At 36.7% G+C, this 27,181-nt stretch overlaps 1 long non-coding RNA gene across 4 annotated transcripts in view; it reads left to right on the plus strand.

Moving 5' to 3' along the window:
- The window catches only part of LOC136302380 (uncharacterized), a 72,318-nt gene that overhangs the window by 33,833 nt on the left and 11,304 nt on the right, over positions 1-27,181 (plus strand). For 2 of the 4 annotated variants that reach the window (XR_010724048.1, XR_010724051.1), the window contains exons 2-3: positions 17,903-18,018; positions 18,397-18,601. The exons of the other annotated variants lie outside the window; for them this stretch is intronic. This is a non-coding gene — a long non-coding RNA (uncharacterized lncRNA). The remainder of the gene's footprint in view (positions 1-17,902; positions 18,019-18,396; positions 18,602-27,181) is intronic. 4 annotated transcript variants of the gene reach the window in all.

Raw genomic sequence — 27,181 nt, forward strand, 5'->3', positions numbered from 1 at the left:
TCGAAATTTTGGTTAATCATAGCTTAGCATTTCAAAAGATCCTGAAGACTTCCACATTTTCATTGTGTAGATTTGTGCCAAAGAGGTAATTCCAAGTTATCAGAACTTTGAAAGGAGATGTCATCAGTAACCTCCTGGTTCTTTAAGATGTGTCATTCTCTTGTTAAAAGTGGCATTCAAAATCAACAGATATGGCCACTTTGGAATATAAGAGGGGCTGATGAAATAGTGAAACTGTAGGTGTAAGCTTTAAGAATAGCATCAGTCATTTACAGCCTCCAGATCTGCCAGTGAGGAAGAGATAAAAGTTTTATTTTTCCTTTTTGAGTACAGAGACTTACATTTTCATATCCTTATTCCTAGCAGCCCAGAACTTCTTGTGGGGCAGCGACAAAATACCTTTCACTTGAGATTACTCAAAAATCTTGATGGTAGTTTTCAAGGTGGCAGATATTTTAAATGCTGAAGAGAGAGTACATGTTCTTAGAGGAGAAACATAAATCACAGGAATACTATTGTTTTAAAAGGACAAAAAGAAACTGGAATATTTCCTGAGAAATCCATTGGTCAAGAAGGACTTACTGGTCAAGCATCCACCTTATTTTCTAAGACAGCCTAATTAACATGAACATAGAGCAATTAAAACTTTTCTAGTTGTGTTTTAGTTTTAGATCACTGTATTCTAGGTATGTGAGTCATAAGCAGTATGTCTTAGACCCAATTACCAATTAATTGGCAATAAAAGTAGCTACAGGGTGACAGAGAATTTCTGAGGGGACAGGAGGCTTCTCTGGAAAAATAAGCACCTAGTGAGAAACACATGAAGAATGTGGTACTCATTACTGTTACTGCACTTTATATTGATGTTTTAATTGCTTGTATTAATAGCTAAAGTGTATGGCACTTATTACAGGGTTGGATTTTACTTACAGTTATGAATAAGAGAGTTGTTAAAAATGATTTTTAGCTGAAGGCTTCAAAGTAGACACTTGTAAGTTGATCAACAGGACAATCACTGCATAGAGTTTAGCACTGAGTCCCTTCTCTCCATCTATGTGAAATGAATCATTATACAATAGTGTTTGGCTGCTCTCTCTAAATGGAAAAGGGTTTCTGTATTTGCATGGTTTAAGCAAAATTATGAAAATAAATTTTGCATACAGCTCATACCTTTTCAGAGGTAAAATGAAAACCGAAGAAAACAAAAGAAAAACAGAAGTGGATAGAAAAGCAAAGCCTCAGGGAAATAATATTTCACTAGCAGATAATCTGCCTGAAATTTTCACAAAAGTTTTCAAGGTAAAATGCATTTACCATCAAGAAGGTAATTTTTTTTCTTCTTGTACTTTATAGATACAATAGGTCAAAATCCATTAGTATTAATTGTTGGTTTTTTTGCTTGAAGTATGTAATGACTGTCTTACTGTTGATTTGTGAATATATGACCGTACAGGTCTTGTCTGGCAAATGAATTTAGGATTACCTTAGTTGGTTGGATCATGGTGCTAATAACATCAAAGTTGTGGGTTTGATCCCTGTGTGGGCCATTCACTTGTGAGCTGGGCTCGATGATCCTTGTGGTGAGCCCCTTCCAGCTCAGAAGAGTCTGTGACAATTGTTTTGGCATGACTATTCTTTATATGTTTTATCTTTCAGGATAGTGTTTGCATATTTGTAAGAAGCTTTACTGATGGATGTAGTTTACTTTCTTTTTTGCAAAATGTCTTGCCCATCCAAATCAGATGTGTGCATGTGGATGTGTGCATATTGTGCATATGCAAAAATACTATTTTGTATAGTAAATATACATGAGTATCCATTGTTAGACCCTCAGAATTTCAGGCTTTTATATTTGAGCAGCCTGCTTTTCATGACAAGTCTTTGGTATCCTGAAATAAGGTATTCTTTGTTCATAATGGCACTTGTTCCAAATCTGTTCTCAGAAAAAGCTTTAGAATTTGGGAAACCATGACATTGCCTCACATGACTTAGATGCTCCTTCTTTCTACTCTGACATGATGCCGGCTTTTCTTGTGGTTTGCTGTCTTAAAAAAAACTGTATTTTGTCCTTTAAAATTACTGTGATGGTGCAGGTACAGAATTCCTAGAAGTATGTAGTGATGGTTGCAATTTAATGTCTTTAGCCTGATTCACCTTAACTTTTGTAATCCTGCCTAAAAACGTGATATTAGTACTTGGTTGCATTTTGATTTTGAAACATTAAAGGAAATGGAAATGAAAGGTCATTTTAATACACAGCTCTCGAATTGGAGACATTGCAATCATTAGAGATAAAGCTCAGTATTCTCTGTGTAATGTCAGTAGGAAGAGATAATAGTGAGAAGACGTTTCTCCACAAAGCCAAACTAGATGCTCACATTGCCTGTGAACCTTGATATTTCAAGAAAATGTTTCTTTTAAAAAAATTGCTTTTTTATCAGAAGTATTGAATCAATTGTTAGCATATTGCTTACATTATTATGTGCTCAATGCTATTAATGTTGGACCTTTCTGCATGATTGTGGTAAAACTGAGATATAATTGTGAAGAAGTAAGAAAACCCCTCATTTTTAAAACAAAAAAAAAAAAAAACAATTGAAAAATTGCAAAAAGAAAAAGCTTCTGACATAGCAGAGAAATTTAAATACAGTGCACCAGTGTGGTTTTGCACTAACAGTGTAAAACTTTCAAATTTGAGCCTGAAATGCAGAAATTGTTTGTCCTCTGTTCCTCCACAAGGTGTTCTATGGATTGAATGAATGTTGTTACTGAATTTCCTTTGTAGTTCTTACTTCGTTTAGCTGTAAGAAACATTATGTGCAATCTGGGCAGCATACATACTTTAGTGTCTTAATTTAAGCCATAATAGGATAGAATCTCTTTAATCCTTACCAAGGAGGTCAACAACATGCAAACGGACCTAAGGACGTTTTATTCGTTTATTCATAGAAGAAGGTTTTATGGATGTTTAGGCTGTGTAGAGGTTTCAGAAACTTGTCAGTTACCAATTAGCAATTGGTGTTACTTGTTGAGATGATTTCTTGATAGAGAATGTGGTGAAGCATTAAGTCCATTGGATTCAAACACCTTTGACTTTGTCTTGCAATCTCCAGGAATCCAGACATTTCTAACTGTGTGAAATCTGCTTCAGTAATGCAGAATTTATTCTATTAACTAAGACACCTGAAAGTCAGATTTGATATTACTGCTTTCAAGATAAGGTGTTTTGTCTTGTGTCTTGTCTTCAAACAGACTGTCAGTCAAGGGGAGAGGTGGTGTGGTATGTAATGGTAGAAAGGCCAGGTACATGACTTGATCCTCATGAAGAGGGAGTGCTAGACTAAAGGTACTGAATCTCAAAGTACAATCCACAGGTAGACTACAGTGTGAAATCTGGAACTGCCATCTAGGGGATTTTTCTAGTTGCTTTCAGAAAATCTGTGAAGAGACAGGATGGTGTGTCATGGTTTGTTGTGAAATGGCCTCTCAGGTTTAATGTAGCTTTGTAGATGTGCACCAAATTACAGGTGTAAACAGCAGTGGTTTCCATATCTGTCTGTAACAGGATATAGATATAAAGAATGTAGGGCAGTCAATAGTTAGCATCAAGCTATGCGAGAGTGAAGGAAAAATGTATTTTAGGATCCGAGTGTTTTAGCAGTCACTGAACAGGCACATGACCTTGAGTTAATGCTACAGAAGGCGGCCAGCCATTTCCATATTCCATAGGCATGTTGCTGTCTTCCATATCACTCTCTTGTTAGCAACATAAGTAAGGCTAACACGTTAAAAAATCTGATATGGAAACAATAAAATTGACAATAGAAAAAATGAATTATTTCTTTCTATTACATTATTCAGTTTATTTTAATTTGTTGTCATTTGAAAACAAAACATCTCAACTAAAAGCAAAGAATTGCATTTACATATCTGTGTCCCGGATTTAAATCACTTTTCAAGGAACAGGGAAGATTTAGGATTTACAACAGACAGTTATTAGAAGCGGATGTAGAGAGAGAAATTATCAGGTCAGATCAGAAGAAATTCTGCAGAAGGGAACTTGGTGCAGGTGAGCAGTGAAGTTGCCTCTTTACAGCCCCAAACTGTTTTTTATGGGTACCTCAGTCATACCTTTGGGGTTAGGCAGCTATTTTTTCTCTGCCTTGTGAAGCCTATTGGAAGGATGAAGAGGTATGCAGCTGGCTCTGGCTCTCCATTCTTTAGTGCGTGGAGCACTAGTTCAAGATGCAGGAGTCTAAGCTTTGGTTGTTTTTTTTACTTCTGCCCGCATTAAAAATGAATTGGTAGTCTGTGCTCTCTAGCCCTTGGGCTTTAGTCTAAATAAAATGCTGGAAAACATAAATTAGTTTGGGGAAGAATCTGCGTCTCCTGCCAAAGCTGTGCTGTTTTTCAGCCATGACTTCAAGGCTTTATGGACCAGAGTCAACATGAGATAGGGAACTTTACTTTTAGCCTGCTCATGAGGGCACCAAGTGCTAGAACAAAACTAAGGGTACCAACGTGGCTTCTGTGGCTTTTTTTTTTTTTTTTTTTTGGTGGCAAAAGCAAAGACTTCTTGAAATACAGCACCCATTTTTACCATCTTCCTCCCTCTGTCACCCCCCTGCCCGAGATCTCAATATCACAAAACAACTCACATTCTGCCAGCTATTGGAAGGAGGAAAAAACCAGTATAATTTTGTGAAGCTGTTGGTAAATACAAGTATATATTTTTGATGCATTCCATACAGTTTCCATGGTATCAGTAAGTCAAGTTATTCACATTCCCATGGAAGGCAAAAGGAAGGTAGCAGCCTTAGACATGGATGTGGGGAACTGCTGAAACAGTGGATTAGAGCTGTCTTTTCTGTTGAGGCAGTACCATACACATGCCTAACCAAGAGTTTAAGAGTTTAAAATTAAGAATGTGCTGCCCTTGTGAAGGGGATGCCTTCTTGAAAAATGAGTGTTCTTATTGATGACAAGTCGTGTTGCTTAATGCTACCTTTTACTAATTCCAAATGTAACTTTTTTTTTTTTTTTAAAACTTTGCTTGTAAGCTGTATTTCTAAATAACAGCTCTAAAAAACGTGAAGATGCAAGTATTTGGAAAAGTAGGGAAGGCTTATATCTGTGTGGTGCTGTTGTACATAATTTAGGCTTCAAGTAAAGTACCAAGCTGGATTTCCAGTTTAAAATCAGTTCTACTGGTTAATAACACCATCAAGCCTCATTTTATCCCTGAGTATGGGAATGGCTCTTCAGAGCTGTTTCTCTTTTCTTAAGTTTTCAGTAATAATTTTTAAACGAACTTCTGACTACTCTGTTTGAACTGAAAGCTTCCAAGAAACTCTGCGATGTATAGTATTACTTAATTTACATTTTCCTTTCTCTTTTCTTCCATGCTTCTTTTCTTTCCTCCACCTCTTCCTCCCTTTACAGTCTCTACCAACCTTTAAGTTGCAGACTAGTCACAAAATTAAAATGCAATTTTGTGATTAGGGCACCTCTTCTTATTAGCACAGTGGAGATTAATACCTGCCTGTTTCTTCAAGAGTACACGTCACGTACACTGAGGCAATTTGGAGGCATAGGACTTTTCCCAGCTGCTGAAGGTAATGGTAACATCTTACTTGTGTCTTACTGTGACTGCTACAGAGGGTATATTCAGCATTTCCTACTGCAATATCATTCATAAATTGAATTGTCAATTCAATATCAATCATCCCCTTTTATTCTTTCAAAGTCTAGGATGTGTGTGGACATTTTTCCTAAGTAATTCCAATTTGTTTGGGTTTGAACTGCAAATATTTCTACTGGGGACATTGGATGGCATTTATCTCTGTCCTTATAACTTTTTTCTTCACACATGTTGTATGTTTCCCCTGTGCATTGCCCATACCTAACACAAATCCACTGATTTTTAGAGTGGTGTAAGAGTGAAACAAAAAGTATGTGCCATAAATGTTTAAAGGTTAATATTGATTGGAGCAAACTATTTTAAACAAGCTCAATCACAACAATTAATTAATTTGAAGGAATGAGCTTTCCTAAAGACATGGTCTAAAAATAAAGCAGTAGGTCAATAGGGTTCCTAAAATTCAAGAAATACACTGAAACATCTAAATCACAATGATTTCTACTGTGTGTGCAGAACAGATTGGAAGTGATTGCTGATGATGAGTAAAAGCCTGCCTCCAAAACCTGATGAGAATTTTGCCTGTGGCATCAAAAGTGGTTGGGATTTTACTGTTTTATGAGCTTATTGAACACCAAGAAGTTCATGACTTCTTTGTCCAGGGAACAGAGGATAGGACACAACTATTCTCCATCCTAGTGTCTGTCATAAAAACATTCTTCCTTAATATTTGCAAATTCTATCCTCCTCCTGTTGCATCTTATAAAAAAAGAGATATTTCAGTCTGAGAGCACTGCATAAATGACTATTTTGTAGTCTCCTCCTTTAAGACCACTGAAGAGATGTGTTGTATGAAGAGGAAAGGAGGACAATTTCTGAGCAGTTTGGCTGGGATGAAAGTGAGTGTAGAGAAATTAAAAAGTAACCATTATCCCAGTTTTCTTTGGCTGTTCCGCACAGATGTTGCAGCAGTTGTTTCCCAGAAACCTCTTTGGACAATTTTTTCCACAGATATGAGGCAGCTATAAAGCTGGCCCTATTTCCTGACACTGAAATTGGCAAATGGAATCAAGTTATTAATGCTTTTTGTTTCTTTAAAAAAAGGTGGAAAAAAAGAAAAAGGGGTAGGCAGCAGAAAATGGCAAAACCCAATTGTACATTTCTTGCTGTTCTTTAGAGTGTTATATGATGTTAAGCAATATCCCCTGATAGAGTTTGAACAGAGGCTGAGATTGTTATTAGTGGTCAGTACAGGATATTTGAATGTTTAGCAATTGATGCTGAATATCAATTTTGTTCAAATTGCACCAAGAATGTTTTTCTTCTTTTCATTCCCAAAATGATTTGTACATCTTTTGTTATCCTGGCAATAAATAATTTTGCTACACATTGGGTTGTAATTTGATAGTCGCTCCAATGTAATTTCTTTACTTTTTAGGATGGCACCTTTCCTGGGGATGTAATTGAGTCATTTGTTTTGAATAAGTGAAATTTATTTTCAGCCATGTCTCAGTAGAATATATGTATTCCGGGAGATAAAGACCTCTAACATAAAGCTTGCCATGTTAAAAAAAAAAAAAAAAATCATATTCAGTCTCTGTGCTCCTGTAGAATTCTGCTATCATAGTTCTGCTGTACAGTGTAAGTTGTAAGACATTGTCTAGTTCTCTGTATACACCTGGATAGGCAAATGACATTAAATGAGCTCCATTTACCAAAGGGAAGAAATACAATGATGATCCTCCCTAATAAATAGAAATTCACTTAACTCCCAGTCATATAAATTCACAGCAATTAGGGAGAATGATTTTTTAGAACTAGGTCCCAGACTGGTCTGTTAAAATAATATATACTATAATAAAATAAATTCCAAATGTTCATTAAGGTAGTTGAGTATTCTTATGTCTCAGTACTACCAAAGGTGAAGGAAAAAATGAATGTAGAAGCATATAAAGAATGAAACAGAAAGATATTCTTGGAATGCCACAGTGTGCATTGACAAACGCTGGCCAACAAAGATATACAGAAAACCTCACAGAGTTATCTCTGAGATCTTTTAAACTGTTGTGGAACAGCTTTAACAAATGCCTGTTCAACATTTGGCAAATTAAATATTTTTGTCAGGTGTGAGCAGAGGTGATTCTGTTAAGATTGTCACTTTAAAATAAATACATTTTATTCCTTCCGTGACTACTTTCATTTGCAGCATCTATTTACAGAAAAGAAATTACAGATGGAGAACTTCATCATTTAGGCCAGTCAGGTGCTATTTAGGGATAGTTGCTTACACAGCCTGGAAATGCAAACTCGTTGGTATTCTAGATGTTCTAGTACTGGGCTGCTTCATGATGGATACCTAACCTGAAAATGTCCTTCTTAATAATGCCTATTTATGAGGAGTTAGCATCTGGGGTATATTCCTAGATTGCCAACAGTCTTGAGCATAGAATCTGTCAGCATATAATTTCTATTTTTTTTTTTTTTGTGTTTACTTGAATCAATATTGTCAGGAATTACAGAAGATCTACAACCGACTAAAAGCAGTTCTATTCAGATATCCTAATTTTCTAGTCTCATGCTTCAGATCTGGTTGATTAATGCCTGTAGCTATTGTGTAACTTTACTCTTTCACCCGAAACTAAGTCATAGCTACACATTCAGCTTTTGTAAACTATGTTAGGAACAGTCACGGTCTTGTAGTGAAGTAGGATGTGCTGAGTAATACATCTCTGGTGATTAAACTGTGCTGGAAGCAAATTATCATCTCTCTGAAAGTCTCCTGTGAAAAAAAGGTATCATGCTGACAATATGAACAGAGACAGCCCCCCCGCCCACCCCAAGAGTGTTGTTTGGCTTACTAGCAGGATATTTCAGTGACTGGAGTGGAATGAATTTTCCTACCTTTCTTATTGGTAGGAAGGAGGGGAGGTACCTTCCAAAATTGTATTTACTGCAAACCTACAGCAGCAGCTGCGTCTGGCTTTGAAAAACAATCTGACATTTTGAGGTAACAATGATGTTTGGTCCCATTTAAAATTGTTTAAAGCTTGTTTTTCTCCTCGGGGAAAGTGGGAAAATATCTTATTATATTTTCACCTAAAAGATTGCACTTTCTTGTTGTGTATATGTTTGTACATGTGTTTAATTAGAAGTACTTCAATAGAAGTACAGGGAAATTGTAACTTCTGGTGTCAGAAGGAAGTATATCTTACTGTACTGGCTCTAGGTAGTAAGGTTTTGGTAGTAGGGGGGTGGGAGCTGCAGGGATGGCCTCTGGAGGAAGATACCATGGTCTGCTCTGAGCTGAACACAGCTGGTTCCAGCTCTTTCTGTAGTGGACTCACTGGAGAACACAGGGAGCCCATCAGCCACTGTAGGCACTTCTGGGAAAACTTATGTAAGACAGGTCAGAGAAAACAGAAGATCTGAGGGTGGAGCTAAGATAAAACTTGTGTGCTGAGAATTATCTTAACATGGCAGTTTGGGAGGGTAGAAGACTCTAAATGCCTGTTTACGAAAAGATTTTTAAAATTAAATCGATTTATCAATTATCAAGAATATATCAGCTCTTCTCCTCTTAGATGTTGCTGTATTTCTTTTGTGAGGACTTAACATAACCTTGTACAGACTGCAAATAAAGATAATTAGAGTGGTGGTTTGTTTATTTATTTATTTATTTTAATGCTTACTTTTCTACCAAAGAGAGTAAACTCATTTACTACAGTCCAGGAAGGCATATGGATGCTTTACAGGTTTGGTTTTTTTTTCTTTTCCCCCTCCTTTCTCAATGTATTATCTTGCCTTCATCAGTATTTTGAGTAACATTTCTGTGACACCTCTGCTTCAACACCTCCACATCCACATAATAAACCAGTAAACAAAATCACTATGAGACCACAGGGCAAGAAAGCACCTTGGTAAGTACATATTTACTTTACAATTATGAGCTAACTACATAGAGATACTGAAGTATTTCATGCTAATTTTACTAAATTATCATATGATTACGCAGGTAAATTGACATCTGCAAAGTTGTCTGAATGCTAGGCAAGCCCAGCAGCAACATATTGTATAAATTCACATTTTAACAGCATGAAGCTCAGTCCCACAGGTCTGCTATTCTGTTATTGTTCCCAATCAAGCTGTCAGTATTATCTGGTGTGATTCAGGTGCTTATTAGTACTAACATTGCTATATTGTCTCATTCTGAAAGCAAAAAAGATTAGTATACACCTAAATATGTAAAATAGGTTTATCAATTCAAGTAATTATATGCTAGTATACATCGCCAATAAAACATTTAACTCAAATTTCCTTCTTCATGTTTACCTCCTAATTGACTTTTATTTGTCCCTTCTAGGTCCCATTACTTATCACTTTCCCTTTGTGAATTAAAGCAATATAATTTTACATATAATATTTTACATGTTATGAAAATTATGCATAACAGCTTTTATCTGTGATATATTTAATCACAATATTTTGTACGCAGTATAAGAAAATTGGTTCCTGAGTCTCAGGGAATTTTGATACATCAACAGTGATTTTTAGCCTTTTTCTCCTCACTAAGCAGGAATGGAATACTAAAAGTTAAAAATTATTCTGTCAGACATTGGTCCTGCCTGAGGGCCCATCAGCTATGACTGTTCAGATGCACATGGAATTCAAAGTTGCCTTCTGCAAGAGCAAGATGTAATACCATAAGATGAAGTAAATAGGGTTTCCAACAGGGATAAGGAAGACAGTCATGCTCATTATTCAATCATTGTCCTAGAAGGCCATAAACTCTTCATGCTTAGGCCTTTTTCCTTTCAGTGAAGACTCTCCTTGCCAGCTAAGGGCTGTTGGGCTCAGTTCTTCAGTTTACTATTAAGGGGAGGCAGCCCATGTACTTGAAGAGGGCCAGTCATAGGTCTAGTGTTAAGAGCTCAGTTTATATAAACTATAGGCCTGTCCCATGAGTGGCCTTTTTTTGTATGGGGGTGTTGATCTGCCAGAGGGTAGGAAGGCTCTGCAGAGGGACCTGGACTGGCTGGAACAACGGGCAGAGGCTAACCCTATGAGGTTCATATAAGCTGTACACGGCAAAGTGCTGGTCCTGCACTTGGGTCAGAACCAGCCCCTTGCAGTGCTCTAGATTTGGGTCAGAGTGGCTGGAGAGCAGACCAGCGGAAGAGGATGCTGGTGTGCTGCTTGGCAGCAGGTGGAACATGACCCAGCAGTGTGGCCAAGGAGGCCAATGGCATCCTGGTTTTGAATCAAAATTAGTAGGGCCAGCAGGAGCAGGGAAGTCATCATGCCCCTGTACAAGACGCAACTGAGGCTGCACTTCAAGTCTATTGTTTAGTTTTGGGCCCCTCACTACACAAAAAACATTGAGGTACCGGAATGTGTCCAGAGAAGGGCAATGAAGTTGGGGAAGAGGACAAGTCTCATGAGAAGTGGCCGAGGGAGCTGGGGTTGTTTACCTTATTGCTCTCTAAAACTACCTGACAGGAAGCTGTAGTGAGGTGGATTTCAGTCTCTTCTCCCACCTAATAAGTGATAGGTCGAGTGGAAGTGCCCTCAAGTTATGTCAGGGAAGGTTTAGTTAGGTATTAGGAAAAATTTCTTCATGGGTACACTGACCAAGTGTTAGAACAGGCTTCCCAGGGAAATGGTGGCATCACCATCCTGGAAGTGTTCAGAACATGTGTGGATATGGCATCTGAGGTCATCGTTTAGAGGTGAACATGGTAGTGGTACTAGCTGATGGTTGGTCTTGATCGTAGAGATCTTTTCCAACCGTAATGACTCTGTGATTTTATTGAAATACGGATGAGTGACAACTGCAAACTCTTTTCCTTCCCATGTGCATTGCCACGGGGAACATAGGCTATTTCTTCTAAATAAATCCTCTTTCATTATTGTGCTGGGCAGACAGGGAATCAGTTAAAGCACCAGCTCTCAAACAGGACTCACAGAGAGACGGTTTGTCTTTCTTTGAAAAAATGGCTATGTTGGTGCATTCAGTAACTGCATGTGCAGAAGCAGTGAAGAATAAGGCTCTGTTGGGATGAGTGATGTCCAAAATCATTGACAAGTCTGTGAACAAAGAGCCTGCCAAATGGCATTCTGGCCTCAAGTCTGATACCCACTACTCTTTTTTGTTCCTTGTTTATGGTTCTTCTCTCTATGAGATCACAACTTTGTGATTGCCAATTTGATGCATCTGGTTCTCACTCAGGATAAAATTGTTTTTCCCAAACTTGCTGGTCTGGAGAACATTTTACCTGTACATAATATCTTCTCTGTATGGAAATGCCTCAGATGATTTCAGTATTTATATCAGAGATAAAGAAGGCTAAGATAAGAAGGAGGTTTTGACCAGTGGAAGAACAATGGTACTGTTTCCAGTGAATCCGGCCGAGAGCATCTGGTGGACCCAGCTGGATTACTGAGTTGGGCTCAGATGGAGTAGCTTAAACTTTGGCACAATCTTCTGCAGTGTTTATTCAGTGTGGCGTGTCATCATAAAACCATAGTTTGATAAAACCATAGGAAGGAACCTTTAAAGATCATCCAGTTCCAACCCCCCTTGCTGTGGACAAGGGTGCATTCCACTAGACCAGGTTGCAGGAGACATCCACAACTTCTCTGGGCAATCTGCATTCTACTATTGACACTGATAAGCTGGAGAGTTTTCATGTACAGATATGACACATGCCTTTAGAGTCACATCAGTCTTCGAGATCAATATATAAACTGATCCGACATGTGCAAAAGGGGGAGAAAAGGGGATTGAAATGTATTCCTGAAACAAAAGTGCAGTTTTTGCTAAAAGCTTCTACACAATTGAAAAGTCAACCAAGTTTTTGTTTATTTTCATGATAATTTTGGATTCTGTAATAAAGCACAGCAGGTGCACAGATTTCAAAAGAAAATGTTCATCTGTACAATAGAGCATATTTTTAGGAAATGGTGCTTTGTATAATGTGATTACTTTCATAAATAAAACTTCTAAGTGTCTATTTTGGAAGTCATTCAACTTTGAAAGAGGTTGAACAAGATATACTTATCAATTAATAGCACTTTTGGAGAAGAGGATAGATAGCAAGAGGGCATATGTGTAAATTCCCAAAAGGTCTAAATATTAATATTTAAAGGAGCTTGTAAGATGAAATGAAACAATAGAGAAATCTGTGCAGCAGTACTTGTCTCTAGAATTATTATGGTCTGTTTGTTGACTCTTCTGGATATTTGAATAATGTTTCATAGTTGCAGTAGGCAACTTGTTTTTTTATGACTTCAGACATTTTTTCTGATATGGGGGCTGAATGTCATCTGCAGTTCTAGTTCCTCTGGACCTTGTCCTGCAACTTATCTTCAGAATACTGTATCTCTTGCTATACTAAATTAGGAAGAGTCTTTTAGCACAAGAGAAAGAGCTGCTATTCCAGGATATGTAAGTTGTTGGGTTTTTCCTGCATATCAGTTAAATATCTTGGTACTTTACTGTTATCTTAGCAAAGTATGCATGCAATAATTTAAGAAGCAGTTTTAAATTAATTTTAATTAGGAGGATCTGTGCTGTATACTAAATGTGAAAGAAAGGGAAAGACTGGAAAGGAGGAATTACCTCAATGTGCAACATTCTGCTCCTAGTTCTACAGTTTATATCTATCACTTGAAAAAATAAAGACCAGCTTCTGTAAAGAAATTTTGTCTCAAATTGTATATATTTAATAAAATATTTATAAAATTTAATGTATTTAATCGACAATGTAGAAATTAAAGAAAACTACAGATCTAAGTCCTACTTACGTAGCTACCTATTTCCACTTCTGCCTTGTTCTGCACTGGATCTCGGCCATCCTATCCCAGCTGTCCGCTTTTCCTGCTCCCACACTGAATGCCTTCTCTGCTCCCAGTGGGTTCTTGGTTGGCTGTCCTTCTATTTGTTTTGTCCTTACTGTAATGTCATGACTGACTGTTTAATTTTTGGGTGCAATTTTCTTCAATATCCACTGAGTTGTGTCAGTATAGCAATTTTCAGTGATCCTCTTGCCAATGTTATTCTTTGCTAGTCCTCTAATTTGCAGTAGAACATTTTTGCCTTATCTTGTCCAAAGTACTGTGGTCTTTCTCCGATGGTTGCTTTTCTGACTTGACATTTGGAATACTCCTCTGACTCTAATTTTACTTTTCCTGCACAGATTTCATCAGCTTTCATCATTTCTCATGGTTCTTGACTTCCATCTCCATTTTTCATTCCTTTTGTGATATTTAGTTAGTAACAAAGCTCAAGTGTCAATGTTGTTTGACATTGAAGGTGTAGAGGTATGTCCCTAGGATACTGCAACTCTGTGTCATATCTTTGTATGCCTCATTCATTAAGTAAATTAAAGAAGCCCTATAGAAGTGAGATGAGTTGTCTGAGAAGTCACTCCCTATTTCCCATTTTTCACTCAAAAAAGTTTCCTTTGGGAAAGATGTGGAGTGCCTAAGTTTTTTTCTCCTTTTCTAGTTGAGCAGCAGTGTATAGAATTGAAAAAGTCAGTGTTGATTCTGGTGTCAATGTTTACAGCACAGTGAACAGAAGTCATTGGTCACATCACCTGCCATAGCAATGTAAAATCACACTTTTTAAAACTCATCTGTCCAGCCACAGTAGCCAATCTATGGTTACTTGAAATCCCTTTCTCTTAGTTTGTGATTGTCATCGGTGTTTATCCACAGATTTTGGTATTTGGCCAAAGATTTCTTTTTGTCTTCTCTCCATTTTTTTCACTATTTGCTTCCTTTTGAAGTCTGTAAGTGTAGAAACTTCCTACCATAAAGCATAAAATGTAAACAGAAGAGTGAGCATAGCATTAAGAACTAGATGACTAGATGAATTTATCATCTGTGAATTGCACGTTAAATCTTTTCAGTGAGAGAAACTAGCAAGATGCTTTGCTTTTCACCTAGGTGTTTTTCATGTACACATGAACATACTTTTTTGAGAGAGTGCAGGAGAGTAGAGAAAACATAAGGAGGGTGAAGAGGTTCAGCACACAGATACTAGCACCTTACACATGGTGCTAGGGCTTAGTCAGTCTTGGTCAAAGTCCCAAATGTTTTTAATAATATAACACGTGTAAAAGTAAAAAAGTCATGCCATTTTTGTTAAATGCCATAAACCCAGGCAGCACCTAGCTGCCACGTCCTTTCTCTCTAATTGCATTTCATTAGTGAATGCATGAACAAGGTTAATACCTTTTCTAATAGTGATCTCATGATACATCGTGAGTTTCAGAACTCTGAAACTGCAACTGCTCAAGCCCATGCAGAGTGAATGGTGTCTTGCACCTGGAATATTATCCTGCCATGAGTACAACATCAGACAGTTCAAAGAATGGATAACAGGAGATGTTAGATCTGCTTTTAGGCAGAACAGCTGTGAAATATTGCACCAGTTGCATCCAAGAGTGTAAAAACCCAGTTTTGTTTTATTGTTTCTTGTCAACAGAGCAAGTGCTATGTATCTAATTATTTCTTACCTCTTTAATTGTCTCTATCTACAAAGTGAACATGTTTTCTGCATAGATAATATGAATATAAATTAAACCCATACAAATAGATTTATTTTTAAGAATTACAGAGCCAGTATTTCATCAAATGAAAGAACTGTATTATTGAGGTTTGTAACATTGGAGCTGAGCACACAGATTAATACGTTCCACTCTTGACGGAAAAGATGTAGGCTCAAAATCTGGGGTAAAATGGCACTATTGAAATGTGAGTATTTGGGCTTTCTGGATTCAAGAAGCTCAAAAGACAGCTGAAGTGTATAGTTAAAGATAAGTCTCATTTGTGCTCCTGCTTTTTTAAAACATCTGAGACTTATGCTGGGCTGCAGTGGGATTTCACAGAGAGATACCCAAAGAATGTATACCCCATTAAGTGTTCTAGGGCACAAAGCCACATTACCCAGGAACACCTCTGTAGTCATGTTGATCTTGCACCAAAGCCAAGAAAATCACTCTGAGGATATAATTAGCTGAGGTGCATTGTGATAGAGGTAGAGCTATACTGCTCCTGGCTCTGCAGGTACGTTGATTTTTCCCTCCATTTGCCCTGTCTTCACTGCAATCAATAAACTTTCCACCTTTTTTTTTTTTTTTTTTTTTCTTTTTTTTTTTTTTTTTTTTTTCCTTTAAGTGAAATTTTGGTGAATTGGCTGGTCACATTTCTCAAGGAGAGCTTTAGATTTGTGCCTTTAGGTGGAGCTCCATACTCATCTTCTGCTGAGGCACCCTCTCACTGGTGTGAAAGAACAAGCAAACCAAAAAGGCAAACCTTAAAAGACCACTTCTAAGTACAATATCCAATTTGTAAAATTTTACAGAAGAGCATGCTTAAAATTTTATAACAGAATGTTTCCAGTTTTCAAAATAATGAGAACTGATAGCAGTTTTATGGTTAAAAAAATGTTGTTTGTTTCCTTTACTTGCTCAATCATCTGAGTGGAAGCAATTTCTTCCTGTTTAGGCACCTTACTTAGCCTTATAAAATTTTAAATCTTAGTCAGGAAAAGGTAGTAAAAGTCCCTTTATTTTTCATTCTTTTAATGTCTTCTCTAATAATAACGTTTAAACACGAGGCCATGACTTGTTTTCTGATTTAAGGACATGTCAGCAGCCCGGTTTTGTCCATGGTTTTCTTCTGTGAAGCTTATAGCTGTAGCAGATATCAAACTCTGGATCAGTCCTTTGCATTATAAGTTCCTGTTTAGCAAAAAGTAGTTTCAGAGTCACCTCTGTCCCAGTGAGCACTGTATGTGAACTCCCTCAGGTTTAATGGAGGGATTTGAATTCTGTCATGAGAAGAACCAGTGCAACCATGCTATAGAATGACTACTCTCAGTAATTTTTGTAATTAGTTTTGCTCTCTGTGGGGACTAGGAGAGATAACTGAATTTGCGTCATGATGTGGGAGTTTTCAGACGATTTTTCACCAATGTGAGTTCCAGATCTTCACTGAACAACCTTTTTTGTTTGTTTTCTTACTATTTAATCAGAAGAAATAAGAAAGAAATATCTGTTCCTAATGGGTGTTATTGTAAGAACTTTGTTTTTGCCTTGTTGACTTTTCAGGGACATATTTTTTTCCATTCAAATATCAAGATACAAATGCTGCAGTCAATAGAAATCTTTTCTCCATAGTGGTTTTGTCCATTGTTCACCAGAAGAGTAATAGTGATTAGCTTTTAATGTGCTTGGAAAAATGGATGTGAGTAAATCACTGGTATTTGGAACTAACAGACCCCCCCCGGTATATGCTGAGTGCTCCTACTGTGCAGGGAGATGCATATTGACTCCCTTAATGTACTGTTAGTCCACTTACAAGTTATAATATGAAACAAAACAAGTTCTTCTGGGACAAATGATTTTTTAAGAAGTGTCTTGTATAGTATGTTGATATTGTCCATTGACTGCATTGTGCTGTCAAAACAATGTATTCTTCTCAGAATATGGTTTGTTTAATTCCTTACAGTAATACTCCTGCAGTATATGGGACTACATTTATGTGGATTGTAGGATTACTTATGTGCCTGTGATAAAGATTTGTTGGAAGAAAAGGAAAGATGGCTAAGATTTCAGATGATACACAAACATTCCCCTACTCTCTCTAGCATTACAGCTTTACTGACAGTGGTTATTCCAGTTTTTGAACACCTGAAATAGAACCTATAACCTTGTTTACAAATAGCTCTTGCTGTTTAAATATTTAAGAACACTAAGATAAGATTTCCTGAATTTCAATGACATAAATGGTAGTATAGTGAACAAAAATTAGAATCAAGAATAAAAACCCCCACATTCTTCTGAAAATAGCGACTGGCCTAATTTTGAGAAAAGGAGGGAAAATATGAGACAGTAATGGTAGGTGGGGGCAGCTTTTGCTGACTAAAAAGTGACAGCTTGAAAACATATCTATAATGCAGTGTGATATTTGTTTTCACAGGTAAGCAGATTTGTTACTGACATGGTTTTGACGTGAAAGAATTTTTTTTTTTTTTTTTGTAACTTGATATATATATTAAATGTACAAAATATTTCATGTTGAACTGACAAGGCAAAATCTTCCTATGGTGTTTCTCTGACCAGGGCTATAATGTTAGGGAAGGTTTTGTTTGAAACTGTTCTGGTACTGGTTTATAGACTAGGGGTAAGACTTGACATCTCAGCTCTATTTTATTTTCTTTACCCTTACTTTCTTATCTTCTTTCTGTCTTTACAGAGTTCTTTTTACAAAGCTTCCCTTCAGTACTGAAACTTGGTAAAGAAGTAAAAAACAAGGCTGCATGTATTTCAAGAAGACACAATATATTTCTTTTTGCCATCTCTGGATTATGGGTTAGCTGATTCTACTTTCACTTTCCGCTAGTCTAAAGTTCAGGCTGCAAAGGCTTGTGATTGATGTCATAAACATTCTGCCCTCTAGATATAGATTTGCCTGGTCTTTCATCCCCACCAAATTCTTAGTTTTGGCTTGTATCTTACATTAAAGGTGTGTATATAAGGAATTTGTGACTTGCTTTAAAATCCTAGAGACTGATCAGCTCTGTAGATGTTCATTTGTAGCTTTTCTAAAGGGCTGGGACAGGCAAATAGATCATGCCAGTGTGTTTCATGCTGATAGTGCCTGGAAGCAAGTGAATGCTCTGGGTGCAAAGCTATGTCAAATCTTTCTTATTTGACTATCAGAATGCCAATTTTACTCTTCCCCTGCAGAATGGATGTTTCTGACGCACCTTGGGGAATGGATGTATTGATATATGGATTACTTGTGGGAAAAGAACAGGAGCTCTGGAACTGACATAAAATCAAAAAGGAAGCAAAAAAAGAGTGGGGCGATCCTGGAAACTGAGTATACAAATATGGGGAAAAAATGAATGGAGATGCATTTAGAGCAGATTGGACATTTTCTTGCTAGCAAGTAAGTGTTCCTTTAGTTTTAGATTTTGTGTTGGATTAGTAATAGGAATTTTCATTCTGAATGTTTGTCTCTAAAAATAGTTATGTACCCCAAGGTTATGCAGTATAACCATTTTTTCTTTTTCAATCACTTTTTTTTATCAAATTCAACTGTGGTGGCAGTCTGCAGGCTTACTGTAAGAGCAAGCCTAAAATAAGAGTAAGCCTGTGTGGTTTTGGTGATACAGTGTTTATCATGTTGCAGAAACAGAAATTGTAGGGCTTTTTCCTTTCTGTCTCTAATTATTGGGTGTGGTATTTTGTCAGTACTGTTTTTTGAGAAGCTGGGATTCTGTTATTGACTTGACAAACTCTGAATTCAACCCTTAACTGGGGTTATTGTTTGTGTCCATTTGCATTGTGGTGTAATTCCATTTATACATTCTTAATGTGTTTGGCCCATAGCAGTGGTATATAGGATAAAAATCAAAATGACGACAGCAATAGAGTTAAAGATCTATTCCAAAGTCCATAGAAGTCACCCAAAAGAGTCTCATTCAGCACAGCTGCCCCACTGCATTATGTACCACCAAAACAACAACAACAAAACATTGCTAAAATCATTTCCCTTCAGAAGTCCTTATTCTATAATACAGTGTTCTGATTATGACAATGGCATTTCCTTTAAGAAATTTTATGAACCAGTCTTTAAAATTCTGTAGGTTATTTGTTATAAGTTTATAAAATCGTTCCTAGTATCCTGTTGTGGATATCCTGTGAAATTCTGTGAAATATTTCAATTTTTTGTGTGCTTAATACAAGATCAGAGTAATTTTTGCTGATGTCTTCCTGTTAAAATTTGTAGCCATGGATCATTGTTTTCTAATGACAAAAATAATTAACAGTAAGACATATTAATGACTGTGTTATCAGGTAATGATGTCTTCATTAATGCATGGCTCTAATCTCTGAAAGAACTTTGTCAGTAGCTGCCTATGGAAGGAATGCTTAGAGAGGAGGGAATGCTTTCATGTACCCACTGTCCAAATTCATTAACTGCGTAAAACTCAATCCTGTCTACTGAATGGTGAGGCTATACCTCAGGCTTTTAAGGCCAGATTTGAAATCCCTTGAATTCATAATGGAAACTCTCAGTGATATCTGTTTTGGTTTTGTATGTGCATGCGTTTCTTGAATTCAAATGCTATATATCTGATCAGTGAGAGTTCATTTTAGGATCTAAGGATTCTAGAATCTAAGGATTATGAAGACCAATGTGATAAAAGAAATCTTTGTTTGGATTTTGAACTGAATTTTGCATCACTACCTTTTTTCTACTGTGGACTGAATCGAACTGTTATACCCTGGACCCTAGAGACATGAAGAAATGAAATTTGTTTATGGATTCCAATCAGTTTGGAACAGTTTCTTTTTTGCTTTTAACAAAACATACTTTTCCAGGATTATCATGGAGACTGATATCAGAACTTGGAGGGATTTAGTAAAATGACTAATGCTGTCAATATAACAGTAGCTTTGAGCAAGGTGATATTGTTTACAACTTTTGCAAATACATTATATGTTAATTTTGTAGTTGATAGAGGGAAACAAAACAGGGAAATCTTAGTGTAATTTTTTTTCTGTTCTTTATTTAATAACTTCTATTTAGGACACTTCTGTGTTTATGTTTCTTTTCATATTTAACTTCCAGCTCTTTGACATTCTCCTACAAACTCTAATTGTGTTTTAATTATTAAAATAAGAGTAAGTTTTTGTTTGCAGTTGCCTTTATAGCAGGTATTTACAAAGCTGGAGTTACATGACAGAATTTCTAAAACTTTTCTCAAGCTGTGAGTTAACAAACTGAATAGGCTTCCATTCTAAATACCTTTTTGATTGCAAAGGGCAAACCATGTAGTGGGTCCTAATATGTCTATACTTTTTCAGAATTTCCTTGGAGGTGTAAAATTCTAAATAAATTATTTGATGTGAAAACAACATTTTTTCTTTTAACTTCATGTTTTTTTAGGTTTGTTTGTTTGTTTGTTTGTTTTTAATGTTAACCTACAGCCTCCCTGTTTTATGTAAGAAAATGGTTGGCTATTGAACAATTCTCTCCTTTTACCCTCTGCGCCCAAATGCATTTCCTTCAATCTGAGAAGAAAACCCAACCTGAAAACCTAGGATCCAAGGCCAAAAAGTAGAAGCAGTATGACAGGTAACAGATGTAGGTGTGAAAATTTGTTGTGCACTTTTTCCTAGTAGTAACATCTGTCTTGGCTAGTTTCCCCATAGTTATGCAGAAGACTGGTGATCTGTCACTGTTTTTGTTCATGGAAGTGAATACTACCACTTACTCCTGTGAATTCTAGACTGTTGTTTTTCTTTTATATTATCAAGTGGAGCGTAACTCACTTTAAAAACTACTCTGTTATATTTGATGTAAATCTGTTGTCACTATTACGAGATTGGAGTGTTCTAAGACTATTCACCTGTGGATACCTATAAAAATATTTATGGGTTTGCAAAAAAAATTTCACTAACTCTTGAAAATGTACTGGTCTCCTGTTCAGAAATGTAGATTTATGGAGGGTTCTGGAAATGTAAACAGTGTTTTAGTAGAGATGATTATTGATTTTGCCATCTGACTGTAGTAGAACTCTCAGTTTTCTGAAAAGTGGGGCAAGGGTCTATTGTTTCTTTTTAGCAGGAATTTCATCATTTCAATACGTCTCTGAAGACAAAGAAAAAAGAGGACTCTCATATATCAGCAATTCCATGTCTAATGATGACAAAGAAATAGCATCCTATGTTTTCTTTCCTGTACCTTGTATAGGAGGTATTTACAGAAGTAGTCTTGTGGTCATTTCTGTTCTTCAAACTTAGGGGTTTCACTTGTGGTTGACCAAGTAAACACAGGAAATTGATATTTTTTTGATAGCTGAAATAATTCCCTGCGAAAGTAATGAAGGCTGACAGCTTCACCAATGTTATATTGGATTAGGAGGGTTTTTTTTTCTCTCTGATTTGTTAACTTCTTTTCCTTATAAAAAGGATGGTACTTGAGCCACTATGGAGGTGGATACTTAAGCCACTGTGGAGGTGAGACACTGAGGCATCCCATTTTAAGACAAATATTGAGTCACACTGGTGTGAGAGACTGGAAAGACTGATGTCTCGAGACATTTTGGGGTGCATGTGTGTGGGGCCAGGGGCTGGTCCTGTGGTGAGGTGGTGCACCACCCTATACACAACACCCCCTAAAGCCGGTATCCCTGACAATCCTTGACACACCAAGGCAATGCTTAACACTCACCTCTGGAGCCCTTAATCCAGCTCCTGAGTGGCCAAATGACCAGGATTCCCAACTGTGGGAAAGGCCCAGGAAGGCCAATGAGGTATTTAGGGCCAAACATACGCAAGCACATCTTGACTCTACCTCCTCTTGGAATTTCTATCTGAATACTGCTGGACTCCAGGAATTGGTAACTATAAGTGTGCTTTTCTACACATTTTCTGTCTTTCTCTCTTTCTCATCTTCTTCTAATTCCCACTTCTAGGAATTTTTGAGTAACTTAAAATTGAATGGGCTTAGAGTTCACTAAATTGGATGGGCCAAGGTGAGGCTTTGGGAAGCGTTTTGTGTTGATTGAATGCTGCACTAAACCTTTTGCCAAAGTTCTTTGGTTTTCAAAAGTTGCCAGTAAAATATTTTTTTGTTGTTTTGACCTCTACAGAATATCTTGTCGGCATTTCTCCTGTGTGTCTAAGTCAGAGTGAATGAACAACAGTAAGCCCTTTAAAAACCTCATTAACTGGTTGGTGTTTTTTTTTTTTTTTTTTTTTTTTTTTTTTTTTTTTTTTTTTTTTTTTTTTGTTTAAATTGGGAGTCCTTATAGCTGGAATTTAGAGAGTCCAGTTTTACAGTTGTCTTCCTGGCTGGCAAATAGTGTGAGTACAAGAATAATTAAAAGTGGGTTGTGGTGAAAATGGTGTGTAATAAGTCATGTCTGTTCATTTCCTGTGAAGGGAGTGAGAATAGGCACAAAGATGAGAGAGGGCAGAGTAGACACCCAGACTGAAAGAATAATTACACCAGGTCTGTGTTTCAGTGAAGCACCTCTGACGCTTTCTGGGTTTCCTTAAAAAATATGATTTTAAGGGTTGAAAGTAGCTTGTTTCTGGTTTGTTCACTCTCATAAAGTTTAAATTGTGTAGTCCCTTGAAACACCTGAAGCTGGAGGTTGGGGTTTAATGTCATGCAAAACTCACTAAAGAAGATGTTTATTTGCATGTAGCCTTCTGAGAATCATTTCATCAATTTCTTTATGTTCTAGCTTATAAAACAGATTTCTTTATGTTGTGTTGACTAATTCATAGTTGAGAGAGACTCCTTAAAATACAGTTTCCAGGCTCATTAGATCATGTATGGACTGTAGTTTCCTTCATTGCAATCAGTGGGAAAAATCATGCTGTTCTACACAGCTCAATTTATCCAGTGGAACAGGCTTTTGTAACATAAAATAGTTATGGTGTAAAACAACAGAGAAAATCTGCATTACATATTCAGTACGTAAATTGTGCTTCTTTTCCTGGAAACTGATCATTATTAATAAAAAAAGAAGAGTGAAAAAGGAAAAAAGATTTTCTTTTGAAAAATGAGGCAAATAATTCAGTGACTTAATAGTGTAATGACATTTAATCATCTGCCATCAATCCCTGACTCAAACATAGGGTTTTTTTAAGCCTTTGTTTTGCTTAAAAAATGTATTGTGTTTGACTGGCAAACAAAGAACATGTTCTTTTAAAAGAACTGGCTTTTTTTGTCATTTGAAAGCTTTTTACCTTTAGAGAGAAACAAAACTCTCCATAAAACTCCACTTGTTTTGTGTGTTGTGCTATATATTTTTTTTTAAGTTCTGCCTTATGATACAGATTAACCAAATGTTCCATGAAAAGATGTTTTTCTTTCAGAAAGCTTTTCACTTGTATTTTATTAATAATTTGCAGGGTCTTAGACAACACCTTGTTGTACTGTTGCATATGAATTTTGCAGTTCTCTGAAGATAACCAAATTTATTTTTACAAGGTATTATTCACCAAAAGTAGGCAAACACTTAGTGATATGTACATCTTTCTCATGCTTTGTCATCTTAAATGTATTTTGTTTAGGGCCCAGGTGGAGCCTTGTATATAATTACCTTCATAAGCATCTTGCTGAAAAATGTTGACTTTTTCAAGAGCTAAATCTGCAGGTTTTCACTGAGTTACTCTTGCTTCTTTCTAAAACTGTAAATTCTGCAGAGTAATAACTGAATGCTACATGCTTTGGGTATACAATGTATTGGGGAAGTATTATTCCTCATAAAATCCTGTCAACAAACTTTGTGGAAATAAAAATGTTTGCACACATATTTTGGACAAGGAAACAGGGATACGAGTGTACAGAGCCTAACTTGCTACATGGAAATGCTAAATTTTTGTGGGAGACTAATCCATCATCCTGATAGAGATGAAGCTGCCCTGTATCCTCAGGTCCAAGAAAAAGCAAGCCTGAGAATGTGTTGCAGACACACAAACGTAAGTAGACATTATACACATGCGTGTAATGCTCTTCATCTATGTTTTTAAAATATATTCTCTGTCCTTAAACAGCGACCCCCTCAGACCAAAAGGTGCTCCAGAGAGCTATCTCCTGTTAGTTCATCTTGAGTTTCACACCTGGGTTATGGGGCTGATGGCTCTTCTGGGACAGCCCTGGGGCAGGCTAGGTACCCTAGAGATGATATACACTGGGTCCCTGACTGTGCTTGTTCTTCTGTGCATATCTGGATTTGCGGAGATGGACCACTGATGGGAGTGGGAGGAGCTGGGACAGGGTGTTTATTATTCAGGTTTCTGCTTCTGCTGTTGTCTCTCTGTGCTTCTCTTTCTGTGTACAGATGAGCTTTTTATCACATGACATTAAACTAAGAGGCTCAGGAAAGGTATCTTTGCCATAGATCACCAATATTCATCTAGAACATACTTGACATAAAACTTCTGATGACAATTTAGCTATGCTGTCCACTGCCAAATTATTTTATCCTGTTACCATCATGCCGATATGAGCCTGTCTATTGTTTAGCTGAAAGCTGGGCATTGGTGTCAGCAGTTTGTTAACTAACAGAATAAAGAGAGCTGACCTTCAGCTCAGCTATTGGAAAACCTACTTTTCCATAAGGGATATAATCCACAGGCTTTTGACATCAGTGGAAATAATCCTATTGACCTATTGCACAATTATTTTGTGTACAGGAACCCTTGAAACTTGATTTTTCAAACTGCCCCCTTGCTTGACTGATTATTTAAATGTATGTTATCAATTTTTGTATGGAGTTGTGTTGTTGATTTTTTTTTAACCTGCAATAGCCTTGAGTGTGCTAACTTTTAGGTCTTTATTCTATAGAGAATCTGGTGGCATTCTCAATTAAGGATGTGTAGTTGGTGGACCTGTGAGTGAGGGTTGCCTGGTTTCTTTGGTCAGCTTGCATTTATTATCTCATGTCAAACTGCTCAATTCACCCTAGGATGCTCAAGTTTCTTTTCTTTTTCTTGGCCTACTTCCTTTCTTTAGCTTGAAAGGTTCTTGGGAATTTAGGCTGTTATGAGTTTGTATAGCAAGACGAAAATGTTGCTGGTATCAACTGTGAAGGGTTAGTTTAATATAAACAATAAAAATAATAACTAGACAATTACCTTCCTACAAATGCCTGTATCTCTGAATGTACACTATTACTGCATTTTTGTAGTCTTAGCTTGTCTTTTTCCTGTATTGTTATATGTGCCTTTTTAAAAGTGCCGCTCTTAGGGACACGAAAGAATGAAGCATGCAGCAGCAGGTCAGCAGAAAAGTCCTATTTTTATTTTTCTGACTCCATCTTATATACACTTTGATCAGAAGGCAAAAGATTCGCTACACAGGTTGCCACCTCTTTGACCTCATTGGTGAACATCACCATCAATCACATTTCTCCTCCCAGAGGAGAAATATGTAAACAAAATAGATAAGTTCTAAAAATATACATAGTTTTCTTGAAGCTGCGTGAGAATAAAATGCAAATGCTGAAAAGCAGGCAAACTTAGGGCGACAATTTTTTTTTAACACATTTTTTTAACACAGGAAAGTTGATAATGTAAGTGGTTGTGTATCTTCAATGCATGCATAACACATAATTTTTCCATTGGTCAGTTGAGCACAGGCTCCTCTACTTCTAATTTAAGGCACATGAATGAAAAGAAAGTGACAAAAATTTTCTTTAAAAAGCTGTTTGGAGACACCAAGACATTACATAGATGATATGCTCCTCCCTGAGTGCCCAACATAATTGCTGCTAAAGTGGCCATAGGTATCCTTGGACCAGGTAAAATATTATTGTTTAGTTCCACAGCTGAGTCAGCATCTCTGCCAGCTTCATCCATTCCTGTGAATAAGATGGACAAATGTCTGAGTGAACCTCCAGGATAAGCTGATAATGTACAGAAAAGGGAAGTTTGTACTATAAATCTCACTAAACTGTCATAAAATCAACAGTAGAAACATGGCAATTTTAAGATGAGAAACTGTTGTAGCAGCAGATAAATACTTGGAGTTAATCCTTTAATGGACAGGATGACAGGAAAGCTACATAAAGGCTTTGTCTGTGTACAGTCTCTGTGCTAACCAAATTCCACATCTTATTCTTTATAGCTATGCCACATGTAACACAGCAGTGCTGTTGTTCATCTAAAATGTGGGAGTCACTGGAGATTTACTTCCATCCTGATATTTCAATGTTATTAGGTATCTTTTCAAGCCTTTTCTAGTTTCCAAATTCTCAAAATTGTTTATTTCAGTATGTATGTGCAACTATATAGTTGTATTTGTTGGTTCCGCTGGCATTTTAGAAAATAGTATCTACTTTTCTTGGTGATTTTTTTAAATTATGTTTTTTTCCTTGCTGCTTTATACTAAAAGAGATTATTAATGCTTCATTAATCAACTGTTCAAAGTGTGATTGCTCCTGAATAGCTCTCAAAAGCTGGCTTTTTACCACTTACTTTCATTAGTGTTTAATTAACAGAGGAGATGAAAACTAAAATCTTCAGCCCACTCAAGAATGAGATATTGCTTTTCAGAAGAGGGATTCAGAAAAAGTCTGTGTTTTGCAAAAGTGTTACAAAAATGCTGTAAATTTAGACCAACATTTTCTGTACAGAATAGAAATATCCCTGCTTTGTGCCAAGAGGAAAAGTGGTAATATTGTACTATCACCTTAAACTGTAGTGTATAGCTTTGCTGGCTGCATAAGCAATGGCTGAGAAAACATTACTAGATTTGGAAGCAATAATTGCCCCATTATAATATTCTCTCTGTGCCCAGTCTTCTCAACTAATATAGTACTGATCCACTTGGTGTGTCCTGGTCTGCCTAATGCAATGGCAGAAAAGGATGAAAATACTTGTGGTGAAAAAGAATCTTGGGTGTGAAACAGTTTCCAGAGCATCTTGTTTTGTTGGTGCTGTTTGTTGGCAGGTAGCTCAAGAGGGCCAGGTTTGAGTGACAAATGTAGTAGCCTCAAAT

This window comes from Chamaea fasciata, unplaced genomic scaffold (assembly GCF_029207755.1).
Source record: "Chamaea fasciata isolate MVZ Bird 193981 ecotype frontalis unplaced genomic scaffold, bChaFas1.0.hap1 SCAF_1, whole genome shotgun sequence".
Taxonomy (NCBI): Eukaryota; Metazoa; Chordata; class Aves; order Passeriformes; family Sylviidae; genus Chamaea; species Chamaea fasciata.